At 41.1% G+C, this 18,810-nt stretch overlaps 1 protein-coding gene across 2 annotated transcripts in view; it reads left to right on the top strand.

Moving 5' to 3' along the window:
* The first annotated feature begins 256 nt into the window (after nucleotides 1-256).
* Nucleotides 257-18,810, top strand: part of LOC136383193 (urea transporter 2-like) — a 447,877-nt gene continuing 429,323 nt past the window's right edge. For both annotated transcript variants that reach the window (XM_066352823.1, XM_066352819.1), the window contains exon 1: nucleotides 257-554. The gene's annotated coding sequence lies outside the window, so the exon portion shown is untranslated. The remainder of the gene's footprint in view (nucleotides 555-18,810) is intronic.

The following is an 18,810-nucleotide window of genomic DNA, read 5'->3' as shown; positions in this document are numbered from 1 at the left end:
CTTTTTTCCAAAGTAGGATGGCCTTGGGCATTATCGCCTGCCTCCCTAGGACAGCCTGTGCCATTCTCCAAACAGAATGTTGCATGTTCATACCTGATAAGTCTGCTAATGTCACATCTTTATGAAGTCACACGAGGACACAAGTGAACAAACATGCTGAGGGATTTGGCCCCCAGCCGCGATCCGGAACTTAATAAATCATGGAGCTCTTGGTGGGAAAGAAAATGTTACTTATTTGGGGGATTATTATCTTGATCTGTGTTATATTTTGCATCTGACTCAAGTGCAGCCAGGTAGCTGCAAAAGGACCCACCTCCACACTAGCAAAATGCCTTGCTGATACATTGCATCTGAGGAGGCAGATAACATCGTAAGAACTGATCTCAAGGGGTAAAGAGATTAGCGTTGGAAGAGGTCATGGACAGGCACAGGTTGATTCTGCAGCTGGACCCAGACAATTGCAAGCTCCCTGCCTGCTCCTTTGTTCTTGGAATATACACTCCCCCCACCATCTCCATAGCCAGAGCTATTTTAAGGATGCAGCCTTGAGAACGGTGAGTTACTGAGGCGCTCTGATGGTTTACGTGACTGAGTTCCATTAAGGTCCCTACATGGACGCTGCAGATTCTAAGGGTAGGTACAGAAATCTACTGGTCTTGTAGCCTCCAGGACAAGCCTCGCAGGTAAGTCTTCTCATTTAGTAAAACTGCCATCTCCCACTCTGGAGTGGCCTCTTTCTTGTCCCTGTCTCTCTGTGCCCTGCATAGGTGGGGGCCCATTTGCAAACTCACACTGGGCTGACATTCCAGGTGGGAGGAACTTCCAGGGTCAGTAAAGCATGTGGACAGCAAGTGAGCAAATGTTCTCTTTTGGAATAGAAACTTCATGTAGTGAGAGCCAAGAGGAGAGCATGAGTATTCTGATGCGTCAGGAGATATTGGTATGAAAAAAAAGTAGGAGGGTCTACTGTTGTTAAAATTCTCAGGCAAACATCTGTGTTCTTCCAGGAAAAAAAAAAATGTCACCTAGAAAGCAAATGTGCTCTCTGATTTACTAATGAGATGGCTGATATCACTCTTCTCCCTTGGTATGGGGTCTGCCTTTTCTTTCCAGCAGCTTTTAGGAAATTCTCTGCCCTCGATTTTCTGAAATTTTACCGCTATCTGTCAAAGCGTGTTGTAGTTTGTAATTCTCTTCAGGTTTCCAGATTCTTACAAACCAAAGAGTCGGGTCTTTTTTTTTTTTTTTTTTTCCTTAGTCTGGTGACTTTTTCGGGCATAATTTCTTTAAATACTACCTCTTCTCTGATTTTTTTTTTTTTTCTGATTGCTGTTTCTGAAACTCAGATGGATTTAGAATTCTGGATCAACTTTCTATATTATTGAATATTTGTTACATTTTCTATCTTCTCTCCGTGTGAATTCAACTTAATATTTCGTTTTCTGGTTACCATCAGTGATGTCTATTTTTATTATTTTTATTTTTTACCATTCTATTTTTCATTTAAAAATCTTAGGTTCTTGATCATAGTTGCTGACTCTTGTTTCATCATCTCCTAACTTTGTTTCATAGCATTTTTTATATTTTTTAGGAATATGATTATCTCCCTAAAGATACTGAATTATGTTATTTTAAAAGCTTTGCAGATTACACAGTTATCTGTTTCCTGTTACAGTATTAGCTTTCCTCAGGTTATTGGTGTTGGTGAAATGCTGATCTTCAAGAAAGTGTTTCCACATGACTTTCCCACACACATTTCTATTACCTCTGAGAGCCTCCCTGTGGGCTGGTGAAGGAGCAGGTGTCTGTCCTCATTGTCACCATGGCTGCAGCTTCTCCTGGAAACCTGTATTTCTCTTATAAAGATGTTTTTGAGTATGGTTTTGTAGTGATTGATCTCTCTTAAGTGGGAGGTGGTTTGGTACATGGTGTGGAGATTTTTATAAAGTGGCCAGTCAGCTTTCTTTCTTTCATTTTTAAAAAAATTTTATATTTTGTTTTTCCAATGATTTGAGAGAGAGAGCAGTAGGGAGAAGGAGAGGAAGGAAGAAAGAGAAAGAAAGAGAGAAAGAAGCATCAACATGTTGTCCCACCCAGTTGCTCCATTTAGTTGGGCACTTACTGATTGCCTCTCATATGTGCCCTGACTGAGGGTCGAACCCACGACCTCTGGTGTGCCAGGTCGATGATCTATCCACTGAGCCATGTGGCCAGGGCCCAGTCCACTTTCCTAAAAACAGAAATGCAAAACTACCTGTTTCTAAGACCTCCTGTAGGTGTAAAATTCTATAATTTTTAAGTTTCCTTGGGTAAACTTAAAATAATTTTTAAAATTATAGGCTTTAAATTTTCTGTTTTTTTATTTCTTAAAAAGGTCAAATCAGTATTTTCCAAGCAAAATAGAGTCTGTACTAAAATATTACAAGACATTGAAGTTTTGTTTGTTTGGCTTTGGCTTTGCTGTTCATTTCCAATAAAAACTGAAACCATCTTCAATTTACCCATATAATCTAGAAATACACTATCCAATATGATAACAACTAGCTACATGCAGCTATTTAAATTTACCTTAATTAAACTAAAACAAAGTCAGCACTAGCCACCTTTCAAATGCTCAGTAGCCACACATAAATAGTGGTTGCCATCTAAGATAGCACAAATATAAAACACTTTCATCATCACAGAAATTTCTGTTGGACGGCACACTTATTTAGATCTTTGAGATTCCAGAGATATATGCAGAATTTGTCCTTACAAATATATGTATTTATATTTATGTGGGTATGTAATTTCACATATAGTGCTGTTTCTTTAGTGAACAATATTGAATATGACTAACAAACCACCAAGATTATAATTCTGTGAATATATTGAACATATTTATTTAGATCCTTTAGCTAAAATCTTATTCATATGAATAAGCTGTGAGTTCTTCATTGGTAGAACTAAATTGGAGATATTTTAATTCTACTTGCTGCCTATGCCTTGCATTTCTCTGTCTGGATAGATCAGGGAGCAGGGTTGATCAGAATTATATAAAAGACTTAACATATTCTATCTTTTGGGGGTAGAAAAACCAACTATATCCATTATTCGTTTTTGTCTGAATAAGAAAATCACCTCCATACAGACAGTGCATTTGATTGCTGGGGCTGCCATAACAAAATACCAGCCTGGGTGGCTGTAAGCTACAGAAATTTATTTCCTCACAATTCTGGAGGCTGGAAGGCCAAGATCAAGGTGCTGGCAGGGTGGGCTTCCTTTGAGGTTTCTCTTCTTGGCCTCTAGATGGCCACTCTCTTCATGGCTCTTCACATGGCCTTTTGTCCCCCTGTGTATCCAAATTTCCCCTTCTTATTAAGACAACAATAATATTAAATTAGGGCCTACCCAAAAGACCTAATTTTAACTTAACCATCTAATTAAAGGTCCCATCTCCAAATACAGTCACGTGCCAAGGTACTGGGGTTTAGCGTTTCAAATATGGATTTGGGGGGAACATAATTCAGTCCATAACACATAATATTTACAGAATTTAAAAGACTATATTCACTTTCTGATGTACTATAAGGCTAGAAGTTTTCCTTGTAAATTTACTTCTTTGTATGCTTGGAGAACAAGTAAAAAGTTCTAGTGGTTTCACCATGTTATTTCCTTGTAATTGCAGTTTGTTGGGTACCAGTAATAATTTTCCTCACTACTGAGGATGCATCATGCCCTGGGAGTAAATATTTCTTCTGAAATCATGGAGATAATTTGTACGTGACCAGGCAGTGGCACAGTGGATAAAGCATTGGACTGGGAGGTGTAGGACCCAGGTTCGAAACTCCAAGGTCGCTGGCTTGAGCACAAGCTCATCCAGCTTGAGTACAGGCTCATCAGCTTGAGCATAGAGTTGCTGGCTTGAGCATGGGATTCTAGACATGACCACTTCGTTGCTGGCTTGAGCCCAAGGTCGCTGGCTTGATCAAGGGTTCATTCTCTCTGCTGTAGCCCCCTGGTCAAGGCATGTATGAGAAAGCAGCCAATGAGTGACAAAGGTGCCACAATGAAGAATTAATGCTTCTCATCTCTCTCCTTTCCTGTCTGTCCTGTCCCTATCTGTCCCTCTCTCTATCTCTGTCAAAATTAATAAAATAAATAATAAAATAAAATCATGGAGACTATTTGAGAATCATCTTGGGATGTTCATTCAACTTCTTGAAATCTCAATGTCTTCCACTATAAAATGAAAATAATCAGAACTGCCTTATAATGCGGTTTTCAGAATGAATGCCCATGAAACTCACAGCATCGATCCTATATCATACCTGTGCTCTGTACATATTTGTTGGAAAGAGAGAAGACTGAGTCTGTACTGACTTCTTCCAGACAATATTTTTAAAAATGTATTGAGAATAGTTTTCTTTCCTTTTCTAATAAAATTAAGATGTTCAGTCCATGTAGTCAGATGTATGTAATTAATATTTCTGTTAGATGAGATTTAGCTTACTAAGGTTTAGTAAAAACTCAGGAGAATTAGAATCAAATATATAGAAGAAATTTTTCTTTTCACCAGAAACTTGGTAGTGATCCCTGCACAGAATTATTGGGTGAGTGCCGTAAGGGCTTGGGGAGGCATCTAGTTTGAAATGAACACTATCCTGCCAGTCTTCTCATTGGAGAGTCCCTGTGCTCCTGCAATCCTGCCGGGAGTACCCAGGAAGAGTTTGCTTCATTATGTCTTCTCAATTAACTACATCACTCCAATACTTAACTGAGGAAAGAACAAAAATACGTTTGAATTGGAAGGAAACATAGTGCAATGCCCCACCCAGTGGATGTTCCCTTCCTCCTGGGCCTTCCTCATTTCATTCCTCTGCATCTTAAGCTCACCCTCTAACAAAACACATCTTTTCCTTCTAGGGTCTGATTATTAAGAATTCCTACCATATATTGAGAAAAAAGAAATCTCTTCTAATCCTGGAAGCAATTGCAACACCTCCTAGCCCAGTCTTAAAAACAGTTTTCGGACACATTTATGGACTAAAAAGAGAACAAACTCATTGATTTAATGACACTGTTCACATTCCACTGGCAGCCGTGTTTAAATGCCGCTCTGGGGATCATCCCTGCAGTTCAAGTTTGCCCGTTGTGAATTGAGTCATTAAAGGTGTGTGGATGAGTGGCGGGTGCCAACCTCATGGAGAGTTGGCTGAATGATTAATGGCCTTGGCTTCTGATTTTAGTGATTCCCATTAATTACAAGGTATGGAGTCTTTTTCATGAAGTCTCTGTTACAGCTTCTCCTTGCCACCTCCTTGCTTCCTTTTCAGGGGACTTAGATGAGTATTTTTAATTGTAAAGTGTTGAAACCATTTCTTGTCATTTCCTTTTGAAAATTTCTGGAGTAAATCTCTCTAAAAACACATTTCTTAACCCAATAATATTTGAACAGTTCTGGAACAAGAAGAATGGTAAAAATGCCAATAAATGTTTCTTTCTGTGACTTCGTCTGAGTCATGACCTTTACTATGGGTGACTTTAGGCATAGCGTTTATAGAAGTATTAACACACCAAGAACGTCAGTATCCCTAGAATCATTAAAGTGTTGAAGATTATATTTGCCATCATTTTCTCTTTATCATGGGTGAACAAAGAGTTAGATGAGATGAGAACAAGGTGGATTGGAACCAGCCCCAAAATATGGGTCAGGAAATTAGGGTTCGACTCCTGACTCTGAATGAACTAATTATATTGTACATAAACTTTTATTGGCCTTCATTTTCTCATCAGAAATAACAAATGGGAGATAAAGATAAAGTTATGTAAAGAACATGAAAAAATCTATCTAGTCAAATTTTCATTTGACTCCCACTTAATTATTGTCTAAGTACCCTTTTTGACTTCTGGATTTTAGTCATATTGTGTAAAATGAGGTCTTCCTCTTGGATAAACTTTTAAGGTTAGCAGGACATTGACCAATGGGACTCAATGGGACTGGAACATAGCATCATGAGGATACGACTTGGATTTATACATTCCTGGGTTCAAATTATAGTGTTACCATATAATCTTAAATAAGTTACTTCACTTAATGCAACTTATTTCATAGGGTTTTTATAAGACTGAAAATAATGGCATATATACAGTAACTACACAGTGCCTGGCATCTAGCAGATACTCATGGACTATCGTGAATACATAAACAGCATCCCCTGCTTCCTTTATTTCATTAAAGTCACTCAGTCTCCATTCAGCTAATATGGACATGTGCTGGGATGGAGAAAGTAGAGGAAACCGTTGATCTGGCTGGATCCAGAGAGCCAGCAGGACAGGAAAACAATCTACCATGATCTTTCCCATCTCTTAAGGGATAAGAATTCTGCAAGAAATTTATTCTCTTCTTTCATCACAGACCCCCGATGAGTCCTCCCTACGAAAACAATGGAGCAGAGCAAAAGGCAAGGAAAAAATCCTTGGTCTTAAATGTTTCTACAATTTCTTTCCGAGGCCAGGACTCCAGGCTGAAAATAAACAGTCCAGCTCTCTGAATTACTTGGGAAAAAAAAAATGCCTAAAAGCTGCATTTGTGACTTGTATCTCATATAAAAAATGAGAAAATTTCAGATTCTGTTTGCATATAACCACACTGAGGGCTCCTTTGTTCTCAAAATTAACCTACATGGAATCTCTTCCTAGTATTTCTCCAGTATGAGTGAGTCATAAATGCACAAAGTCGTTTCTACTAATCTAACAAGCCAAGTTGAAGTGGATCCTCATGACTTTATCTCAGGGCTCATTGGAGTGGACTGGGTGAGGTCCTAATTTAGGTATGCATCTGGAAGTTTCAGGGAACCTTGAAGGTTCAAGGTCATGTGAAGAAATCTGCATGATAAATTCAGAGACATGACGCTGGTCCAGACAACACTATAACTTGTTTGGAACCTTAAAAAAGTCCTTTGAGTTCTCAAGGACTTGATTCCTCATCTTTAAAATGGAGAAAATCATCATTATACTTCTTTGACTCACAATAATATGATGAAGATTAATGCAGATTATGGGTGATTATAGGTGTGAAAGTGTTGTATAAAAACAAAATACTATTATTATCTTTAATCATAGTCTTCTGAAGTCTTGCCATAACTAGCCTGGAGCTCTCCTCTATGGTACCACTTTATAATGAGGTCTTTTGGGAATTTCACTAACCAGATTTCCTTGGGTGCTGTTCAAATTGGACCAGAATCATAGAATTACAGAGTGTGAAGGCTGGAACAGATCGTATTATATCTAGTCCAACCCTGTCATTTTACAGATGGAGTAAAGGACTCCTAGAGAATGAAAAGGACTTGCTTCGGGTCACCCAGCTACAAAGTGGAAGTGTTGGTGCAGAAACCCACTGGCTCTGCATACTCTATACCCTGAATGCTGCTTTTACGTGGAGAGGGCATAAACCAAACCCACTCCATTCCTTCATCACTGCCACTGCAATAGCTCAATCCCTCATTTCTTGCCTGAAGTCTCATGACAGTTCCTCCTAGCTTTCAATTTGCCAGTGTATTCACATTCTACTTACTGTGCTGCTGTGAGCTTTTCCAAGTACAGATCTGATCATAGCACCCACACCCATGGCACCACATACTCACCATTTAAATCCTGTGATGCTTTTCATTATCTTCAATATAAAATTAAAATATCTAATGAATAGGAAATATTTCAGGATCAGCCCTTCTCCCCTTTACCTCTAAGCTCTCTTTCCTGGGACTTTTATCCTGAAGACCTCCTGACTTGCTTGCTGTTTAAGTTCTTTATGGTCTCTTGTCCTCCTCTGCTTTGGGAGTGAACTTCTGTCTACCTAACGCCCATTTTCCCTATATCTTGATATGGTAAATTTCTCCTAATTATCTATCATGTGATCTTCCCCTCCACTCCCAGGCCCCTAGTTATAGCTGCTCTATTCCCACCCCAGCCCCACCCTTGTTATAACCTTGCCATTTTGTAGGACAGAACAAAAGAAGATTAGGGCTGCCCATCTCAAGCTTTTATCATTCTATGCAATCACTGGAGCTTCAGAGAAGGCTTTGTATGTAACAGTAAGGATTTGAAGGCTGAAGGAGTTTGGAAAAAGGAGAGAGAAAATGATATATCAAGTTTTAATTGTCCATATATTGTTTTATGAGACATATAAAGCTGCCTGTTGGGCAGATGAAATATATTATGCTCACTTTGTTAAAGATGGTGCTGCCTATGTGGAGGCCCATTGCCCAGGTGATGATATTGGTTGCCCTTTTTGCTTGGGATGGGCGTGTTTTTATTAATGTGTGTTGGGGACAGGCTGTAAGCAGGCAGGACCATTATAGCCTAAGGCTTAGTTTTAAGACTAAGCTTTTCCCACCCTTTTTTGATGTAGGGTGGTACACTTTCATGAGGAATCCCATTATGCCTTAGATAAGTGACTTTGTATCAGAGACTTCCTTGTTTGTATATTGGATTGAGGGTTTTGATTTCTACACTATAAAGTGGGACAGACTGGGAGCTTGCTCTCTCGGTTCCTGAGATTAGCATTAGAGGCAAGAGCAGAGAAAGGCCACATGGAGGAGGCCAGGAGAAGCAGCCAAGATGGTGGAGTGCTGAGTGAGAAGCCAGTTTGTGCAGGGAGAAGGAAGGGGATGGGGAACAGAGGTGACTAAGTCTGGTGAGCTAGAAACCTTTGATTCTAGGAAACTTGGTGTTGGGCAGATAAAATGTATTATGCTCACTTTGTTAAAGATTACATTGCCCACGAGGAGGCCGTCACCCAGGTGATATTAATGTGTTGAGAATCCTTGTAGCCTGGGGCTTGGTTTTGGGATTAAGCCTTTCCCACCCTTTTTGATGTGGGGCAGTACAATCCAATCCAATCATGCCTCAGAGAAGTGACTTTGTATTGGAGACTTCCCTATTTTGTATATTGGATTAGAGGTTGTGAAGTTACACTATAAAATAGGGGCAGAACGGGGGCTTACCCTCTCTTGGTTCCTGAGGTTAGCATGAGAGAGCAGAGAGAGTAGAGCCAGCAGCGGGAGGAGGCCACATGGAGGAGGCCAGGAAAAGCAGCCAAGATGGCGGAGTGCTGAGTGAGATGCCAGTTTGTGTAGAGTTTGTATCTGGGATAAGGAAGGAGATGGGGAACTGAGGAGAATAAGGCTGGTGAGCTAGAAACCTTTGATTCTAGGAAACTCGGATAAGTCAGTGGCTTTGTGAGCACTGAATGTGACTGGGTTTTGGAACCCAGTGTGTATTTTTACTTGCCCGCCGGGTGCAAGCTATAATTAAAGACTATAGCCCATCAGTTTTTGGCTCCGCTGTTTCTTTACCGACTGTCCGAATCCAATGCGAACCTGCATGGGCCAGGCGGCTGCTGCGATAGTGGCTCTGGCCACTGGCTTTACACTTGGATAAGTAGGTAGGTTTGTGAGCACTGAATGAGTGGGTTTTGAAGCCCAGTGTGTGTTTTTACTTGCCCTCTGGGTGCAAGCTAGGATTAAAGATAATGGCCCACAAGTTATTGGCTCCATTGTTTCATTACCATCTGTCCAAATCTAATGAGAACCTGCATGGGCCAGGCAGCTGTGAATATGGCCGTGCCTACTGGCTTTACACTGTCTGTCACCCAAGTTATTCTATAATGTTTTTTATAAACCAGACTCATGTCTTGCTAATTCTTGACTGTGGGTCAAATAAGTTTGCAAATATGATGTATATGTTTGCTTGCTTATAGTTTGCATTGGGTGTGGGGGACAGGCTGTAAGCAGGCAGGGTCCTTATACCCTAAGGCAGGGGTCCCCAAACTTTTTACACAGGGGGCCAGTTCACTGTCCCTCAGACTGTTGGAGGGCCTCAGACTGTTGGAGGGCCAGACTATAAAAAAAAACTGAACAAATCCCTATGCACACTGCACAGATCTTATTTTAAAGTAAAAAAAACAAAACGGGAACAAATACAATATTTAAAATAAAGAACAAGTAAATTTAAATCAACCAACTCACCAGTATTTCAATGGGAACTATGCTCCTCTCACTGACCACCAATGAAAGAGGTGCCCCTTCGGAAGTGCGGCAGGGGCTGGATAAATGGCCTCAGGGGGCTGCATGTGGCCCGCGGGCCATAGTTTGGGGACCCCTGCCCTAAGGCATAGTTTTTTAAAATTTTTATTTATTCATTTTAGAGAGGAGAGAGAAAGGGACAGAGAGACAGAGAGGGAGAGAGAGAGGAGGTGAAGAGGAGCTGGAAGCATCAACTCCCATATGTGCCTTGACCAGGCAAGCTCAAGGTTTCGAACCAGCGACCTCAGCATTTCCGGGTCGACACTTTATCCACTGCGCCACCACAGGTCAGGCCTAAGGCATAGTTTTAAGACTAAGCCTTTCCCACCCTTTTAATCCTAAAATCTTCTCAACACTAAGCTTTCCCCCACACCTTTGACTGTTGCATGATGTGGGGTGGTGCACTTTTATGAGGAATCCCATTTATGCCTCAGGTAAGTGACTTTGTACAGAGACTGCCTTGTTTGTATATTGACTTAAAGGTTTTGAGTTCTACACTATAAAATGGGGTAGACTAGGGGCTTGCTCACTCTCAGTTCCTGAAATTAGCATTGCAAGTAGAGGCAACCAAGATGGCAGAGTGCTGAAGTAGAAGCCAGTTTGTGCAGAGTTTGTGCAGAGAGAAGGAGATGGGGAACAGAGGTGAATAAGGCTGGTGAGGTAGAAACCTTTGATTCTAGGAATACTTGGATGAGTCAGTGGCTTTGGGAGCCCTGAATGGAAAGGGAAGTGTTTTCCCACTGTATGTATTTCTTGCCCGCTGGGTGCAAGCTAGGATTAAAGGTAATGGCCCACCAGTTCTTGAGTTCTTGGCTCCATTGTTTTATTACCATCTGTCTGAATCAAATGCAAACCTGCACGGGCCAGGCATCTGTGATGGTGGCCGTGGCTACTGGCTTTACATTGACTCTGACTCTTTTCTCGTCCCTATAACTCGTGCCAAAACAGGGCTCTCTATGCAGAAATATAGTGACACAATTAGGAATATTCATCTTGAAAGATACCCAAGAAAAGTGGTTACCCTGTCACTTCTGCTGCACTCGGATAATTCCACTGTCCTCTCTCTTTTTCTCTTCTTCCTCCCCCTTCTCTCTCTCTTCTTCCTGCGCCTCCTCCAGGTAGCATCTCAGGGGCCAATGTAGGAGGGATGAGGAAGACATTCCAGGCCACTCAGAGGAACTGTTCCATTGTCTCCAGTAACTCCATTCATCCTAGACTAAGTGAAGTGTCTATAATGCATTAAAACATCATTATTAGTACAATCAAATCGAGACTTCAAAGTGGCTCTACTAGAAAAGCCAAATCCAACAGTGGATTACAAATAACAGCTGATGCCAACCCAAGAAGACCTAGAAATAACACAACTGAAAATTGGAGGCAGAAAACACCAAGCCTAGACTCAACCAGCTCTACAAACAATACATCCAAACACACAGACATAATGAGAAGACAGAGAAGTGCAATCCAGATGAAACCACAAGAGAAACCTCTAGGAAATGCACTGAGTGATATGGAAATAACCAAACTTCTGGATGCAGAGTTTAAAATAATGATTGTTAGGATGCTTAGGCTTCTTAGAACAACAATGGATGGTCATTACAAACACATAAATAAATAGCAAGTATAAAAAAGGACATTGAAATATTAAAAAAGAATCAGTCGGAGATGACAAATACAATATCAGAAATAAAGACCACAATTGAAGGAATTAAAAACAGGATGGATGAAGCTGAGGGTCGAATTAGCGAGTTGGAGGACAAGTTGAACGAAGGCATGGAAGCAGAGCAGAAAATAGAAAAGAGACTAAAAAAGTTTGAGGAAACTCTAAGAGAGCTCTGTGACAACATGAAGAGAAATAACATCTGCATCATAGGGGTTCCTGAAGAAGAAGAGAAAGGACAAGGGATAGAGACTTTGTTCAATCATATCATAGCTGAGAACTTCCCTAAATTAATGCAGGAAAAACTCTCACAAGTTCAAGAAGCACAGAGAACTCCATTAAAGAGAAACCCAAAGAAATCTACACCAAGACACATCATAATTAAAATACCAAAGCTAAGTGACAAAGAGAAAATATTAAAAGCTGCTAGAGAAAAACAGGATATCACCTACAAAGGAGCCCCCATAATGATGAAATCTGACTTCTCAACAGAAACACTTAGGCCAGAAGGGAATGGCAAGAAATATTCAAAGTAATGCAGAACGAGAACCTACAACCAAGACTACTTTATCCAGCAAGACTATCATTTAAAATTGAAGGAGAAATAAAAAGCTTCCCAGACAAAAAAAACTAAAGGAATTCATTAAAAATCATTATTAGAAGTCACAAAAACCTATGAAGCAGGTGGACCAATGTTATTCTAGTTATATGCCAGATAGGAAAACTGAGGTTGAGAAGGGTTACATGGCCAATTGGAAACGCTGAGATTGAAAGACAGGGCTCTGACTGCCCATTCTTTGACCACCAAGGCCAAAGTTCTGCCGAAGGAGAGGCCTGAACACCTGCTCTGATCATGTCCAATCAGTGGTGTGTGAGGGAGGGATGCTCTACCTTAAATACTACAAGACGGTTGACACCTGACACTCTGACACTGGACAGAGGAGATCGACATCAGTTTATTAGTGGTAAACACTCACAGTCTGGGGATGGGGTAGGGGGGACAAGGCAGAGGACTCTGCACACTGTGTAGGCTGCATGGGAATTGCTCTTTGAATAGAGTGAATAAGCAGAGGCTGCAGAAAGCAGGATTCATAGTAACAAGAGGGTGAGGTGACCCCTGGTTCCCACAGGAGGATGTGATGGGCTTATTTGAAAAATTCTGTAGGCTGTCAGGAGGTGCAAACATTAGGCAGAGGACTGAAAATGGTGCAGCTGGTCCAGCTGATAGAGCCTGATGGGGGACATATCTTGAGAAAGCAAAGGAATTCACAGTTAGACCTTTCTATCCCCCTGGGCCTCATATATGTCAAGATAGCAGATGAGACTTAAGGTCTTACAGCACCCCTTCCCGTGCACACTGCATCTGCTCTGCAGAAAATGCTCTTATTCGCAGACATTTTCATTAGGGCTTCCACCAAGATTTTCTCTCTCACACAAAAGACTTCATAAAAGAATCCTGTCAAAGAGCTGGTCTGTCCCTTGATGGCCCAGTCGATAAGGAGGCCTGATGTTAAATTATTTGCCTAATGAATAACATGGTAAAGTGTTGGTTTGATAAGTACCCCACTTACACCAAGGTCTTTCATACACATTCAGCTTTGTGAAATGGACATCCCTGCAGAAACTAATTGAATTTTGTTGGTGTCTGGGATAATGAACAATGGCAGCACACTTCAGAGATTAAAGATCCACACCAAAGGGAAGTGGCAGCAGGAGAGATTAGCTGTGCTTAGTGGAGACATCGGCTGAGGCAGGAGGTCCGTGTGGCCTCCTGCGGTTAGACTGTGTTCCCCACTGCAGGCACTGTGATAACCAATACCAGCCTCTAGTTTTTCAGTTTTTGAGAGCCTGTGGTTTGACTCTCAAGATTTCATTGGAAGTGCCTGATTTCCAAGAATGTTCACATGGAATGACCTTCACAACAGCTCAGAAGACTAAAAACTGTAGCTTGATTTCCAAACAGGTTTGCAGTTATTAGTAAGGTAATGTTATGGCCCCTACTCTAAACTTCTTAATGATTATCAGTGATATGACCAGAGGGGCAGAGTGAAAATGTAAGATGTCTGTGTCCTCCCTATAGATGTTGTTTCTGCACTGAATCTTACAGACTAGATCATTGTAGGGGCCTCATTAACTGGCATTGTAGGGGCCTCATTAACTGACACACATGGTTTTCTCTGTTTTTGTTTTTGGTACACTGGGATGGGCAGATACAACTCTGAACTCACAGAGCAAAGGAAAGGGTAGGCCTACGGAAACTGACATAATGTCCAATAAAGTGCTTCTTCTCATCCTTGGCTGTGCATGAATAATTTGTGGGGGGGTTTCTTTCTTTCTTTCTGGGTTTATTTATTCATTTATTTTTTAAATACAGGTACCTAATGCTCCTCCTATTTCTGCTGAATCAAAATTTCCAGAAGGGAGGCTATGTAACTGATTTCACATGTACTTTACAGGTGATTTTCATTTCATGCACATCCAGGGTTGAGAACCCCTCATACCTTTTGCATGGGAAGGACTTGATGGAGACTACACATCCAGGAAAGCCATCAGTTCTGATCAGTGGACCGGTTAATATGGAGGGGAGCAAATGGGCCCAGAAGAGATAAAGCAGAGGTGGTCAAAGTTATCAGAAAAAAAAATGAAATGAAGAATCAAGCAATACAAGGGCAGCTGAAATAAGGAGAACAGATGAGAATGGAGCTAGCAAGGGCATGGCCTCTATGCTAGACAAGGCCTGCTTTCCCTTAGCCTGGTTCTATATCCCCCATTGTGATGGAGCTAGAGCTCATGCAGAACAGTTTGGAGTTGTGGCTGGGAAGGAGGGTGGCAGGTTTGGACAGATTCTGGTTTCAAGGAAGCCCAAGGATGGGAGGGGTGATGGGACACAGTTTGTCACGATCAATTCTACAGGGTAACACACAGATTCCAAGTAAAATAAATTTAGGAATTAATAAATTCATGTAGAAGTGTGTATAAATATATTCACCCAGCACAATGTTCTTAATATAATTAACTACTTTTATTAATAAATTATAACAAAATGTTACTAGGGGGATGCAAAGAAGTAAATGTTACTGCACTTTCCTCAATGAATTTCCAATCTGGCTTTGAAGGCAAGACCCACCCATTGATTACGCTAAAGGGGGTAGATATCAGTGTGGGTAGAATTCTTCTCTTATTGGACTGCCACATGCTCATTATACTCTGAAGATGCCAACCTCTGGTCTTCTGACATGTGAGGCAGTTCCACATCACTCTGCCTTTGCTGATGCTGTCCCCCTCTCCGCATTAACCCTTACCCTCCATAGTAAACTGGCCATGCCTTTGTTTCATTCAAGATTCAACTTCAGAGTCAGTCCTTCTTTATTATGTTTCTTCCCCTCCAGCTATCTTGAGAGAACTGACACTTCCTCATTTGCAAGTCTCTCTTCTTAAATGAACCCATTTAGTTAGGACTGATTAGAAGATTCCTCACTGAACCAGGTCCTGACTTTTACCTGTTGCCTGGGAGTGGCCTCCTCCATGGATGTGCAAGGAGATGGAAAATAAACACGCAGAATAGTTAAAACAATATCTCCTTGATTTGCTTTATGTAGATTCTTACTATTCAAGAGCAGAAGTGCTAAGAAATGTCAAGACCATTTCATAGTTAATGAGGAAAAACCAGGATTGGAATGAATAAATGAATGAATGACAGGCAAAGGACTTGACTATTTCAGCCTTTGAATTAAGATCCTTTTACTATTTAACTGTCGTGAAAGCAAATTGCTTTATATGACCACTTTCTGACTTTAATTGTGTATGGTAATATTGACTCAATTAATATTTGCATAACTGCTCACTATGCCAGGAAATGTTCTAGGTGTTTTACATGGATTAGCCCTTGTTAACCATACAATGCTACTATGAGGTAGGTCTTTTTGTAGCTGAAAATGCTGAGACTCAGAGCAACATTGCTAAGAATGAGCAAAGATGGGTCCAGGTTGTCTGATTCTGGCATCTATGTACGTGGCCATTATGTGTTAAAAGCTGGCAAAGTCCTGGGCAACCTGGGACAAGTTGGGTTACTCACTCTAGCTATGCTCCAGGGTCAGGGTATCTGTCTTGAGAGCTATATTAGATTCCTGGGTCTACCATAACAGAGTACCACAAACTGGGTAGATTTAACAACACATGTTTATTGTCTTACACTTTTGGAGGCTGCAAGTCTAAAATCAAGGTATTGACAGGCCCATGCTCCCTCTGAAGATGGAAGGGAAAGATCTTCCCAGATTTCTCTCCTTGGCTTAGATATGGTCATCTCCATGGTTACATGTTGTTGTCCTGTATATGTGCTTGTTTCCTAGTTCCCCTTTCTATAAGGACCCCAGTTGTATTGGGTTAGGGTCTATCCTAATGACGCCGTTTTTAACTTGCTTATCTCCCTAAAAAAATAATAAGAAGGAAAAATTGAAGTCTTAAATAAGGCTTGTCAGTAGGCTTGCTTTGAGACTGGCTAATCATTCTTTACTGAGCCTAGCTATTCCTTTCCTATATTTGGTATATTTTTAGGAGATAAAGCAGGACTGAGCCACATCTGGGAATTTGAGTGAGAAACTAAATATTTAGTGAGTTGCATGCAGGGTAAAATAAGCGATCAATGGGATTGCTCCCGAGGATACAGTCCTCAGATTTCAGAAACCATAAAGCATGTCAAACAGTTACTATCTAAGGTCATGATCTGGGTCAGCTGGAAAAAGTTCTATTGGAATACAGAGCATTTGATGATACATATGTCTAGAAAGTGTCTAAACATTATGTTGGGAGTCAAGGTAAATGAATTGTCAGACTATCTCCACCTGTTTCTTCAAGCAGCAGAGAATGCATGTTTTGAAAGGTCTCTAGTGGGTTTGCCTAAGTAGTTGAAAATACTGTGCAAAGTCATCTAAAAGCACATCTGGCATGACAGCTCTGGCTTGCATTGATTCCTCTTACTAGCATTGGAACACATTCCAAAGAATATCAAACTCATTATCATAATACTCATGTTTGAGGAGCAGATATTCCTAAATATGAAGGTGATAGGATTTATGATCTCACTGTCTTCACGATCAAGTATTTTATAACTGCTTTCTTTCATCTTATAAATGGGGCTTTAAAATGTGATAAGCTGTACTGCAAACATTGCTCAATGTAAGCCCATGGTCATCAAGATCTTTCTGGCCTTGACCCAGATTCTGTTCTTGAGTTTAATTGGCTGGACGCAGTATACATGCCGATCTGCTCTAATAAGCACATACGGAGATAAATTCCAATCTCACGACTCACCAGGCTTGTGCACTGGGCAGTTCACATGAGTTTCCCAATCTCTGTTTGCACTACTATCACTGTGAGGGCAATGCCAACATTCCCATAACAACTGGGAAGAATAAATGAGTTAATGGGCATTAAGAGTATGGAGATTCATTCTCAACACATGATCAATAAATGTTACCCCTTTTTCTCCTAAAGGAGGTGTGGTTACTTACTACTCTCTCTGAGGCCTCTGGCCTTGGTCTTGTTCTCAGCTGATTTGGCTAGAGGCCCAAAGAGGGCAGCACCAGCCCGTCTGACTCCATGGGGTTCTGTCACTCTCTGGGCTGGCCTCATAACCTTTTTGATGTGGTGCATTAAGCTAGTGTCAGGAACTCAGGATTGCCCACTAGGGTTTCCAGGGAGATGTTATGGTCAATGAGGGTAGACTCAGCTAGCCACAGCTGCCCCTGAATTGTGACACTTGCCCAGAGAACATCCTATTTCCACTTCTTACTGCTCCACAAAAAGGTTATTGCTTCAATCAGCCACTTGCTATGTTTTATGTTGACAGTGTGTGATGTAATGATTCTTCAAATATACTGTTTCTTTTTTGCAACATGCCATATACTACTGTATGACATTATCATCCTTGTTAGTTCTTGTGTGTAGTTGGGTCAACGTCGAACCTTGGGGAAGCCCTGGATGTCAGTTTCTCCCATACAACATGGAGCACACCTCACAACCAGTGAACTGACCACAACCACAGGAAGGTAAACCAAGCTTTCGGGAGCTAAAATTTTCCTCCAAGAAACTCCAACCAGGAAGGCACAGAAAAACTAATGCTGACAAATGTCTCTTAGATTCAGACTGTGTCAAGCCGCGGGGCTGCACACTAGCTTCTGTATGTTCTCTCTCCCATCACTACTTTTCTAGGGGTGGGGAGGTGCATTAATTAATAAATCTCTAGTCCCTATTTTGAAGAATATACCAGTCTGTGAATGAACAATCAAGGGCATATTTCTGCCTTGGAAATTCCCCAGTGAAGCTTGGGGACCCTAGGCCATCTGTCCCCAAGTCTTACCTTTCACTCAAGGGCCCCAGGCAACCCACCTTCTCGCCTTCCTGCCAGCAGTAACTCTGCTACCCCTCTGATGACTTCGGCTGGTGCTCATTCTCAGGGTTTCCGGTTGTTGTCTGGTTTTGTAGCAAATAGGATGTTATTTAGGCTCACTGCATGGGAAACAAATTGAGACAGTACTCAAACACAAATCGAGACATAAGCATTTGTTGTTTCCCAGGCAAGTTCTGCTGTTATACGTATGTCACAACCTGACTTGAGCTTCTGCTCTCTAGGTGGGCCTCCTCTAACATGCTGTTGTGCTGCTTTGCCATGTGTATAAATAAATGTGAGCCTGGCCGGGGCATCATTGCAGGTCCACCTCTACTAGGCATGCGTAGCTCAAGGAACACCAGTTTTTTAAACAGCTTGGTAGAGAGTTCGCCCACCTTGATGTTGTCCTGGATCTGCACCTTTATAGTAATGCTAAAGAGTTCTCATAATCATGTCATCTTTGTCAAGCTTTCTCTCTCTCACTTCTTACAACTTTCTTTAAGGTCATATATAATGGATTGTTTCACTATGAAGTTTTCAATTTATTTCCTAAATTTCTCCAGAAGATAAAAACTAATATGACCTATAATATGCAATTTATATTTATGATGAAGGCAGACTCCTTACCAGTTGGTCTAACCAATGGTATGTGGGCTCTGGAGGCAGACTTTTGGATTTGAATTCTAGCTGAACCACAT

Source organism: Saccopteryx leptura, chromosome 11 (assembly GCF_036850995.1).
Source record: "Saccopteryx leptura isolate mSacLep1 chromosome 11, mSacLep1_pri_phased_curated, whole genome shotgun sequence".
NCBI classification, from domain to species: Eukaryota; Metazoa; Chordata; class Mammalia; order Chiroptera; family Emballonuridae; genus Saccopteryx; species Saccopteryx leptura.
The sequence above is the reverse complement of the archived record's forward strand: the minus strand, read 5'-3'. Positions and strand labels throughout refer to the sequence as shown.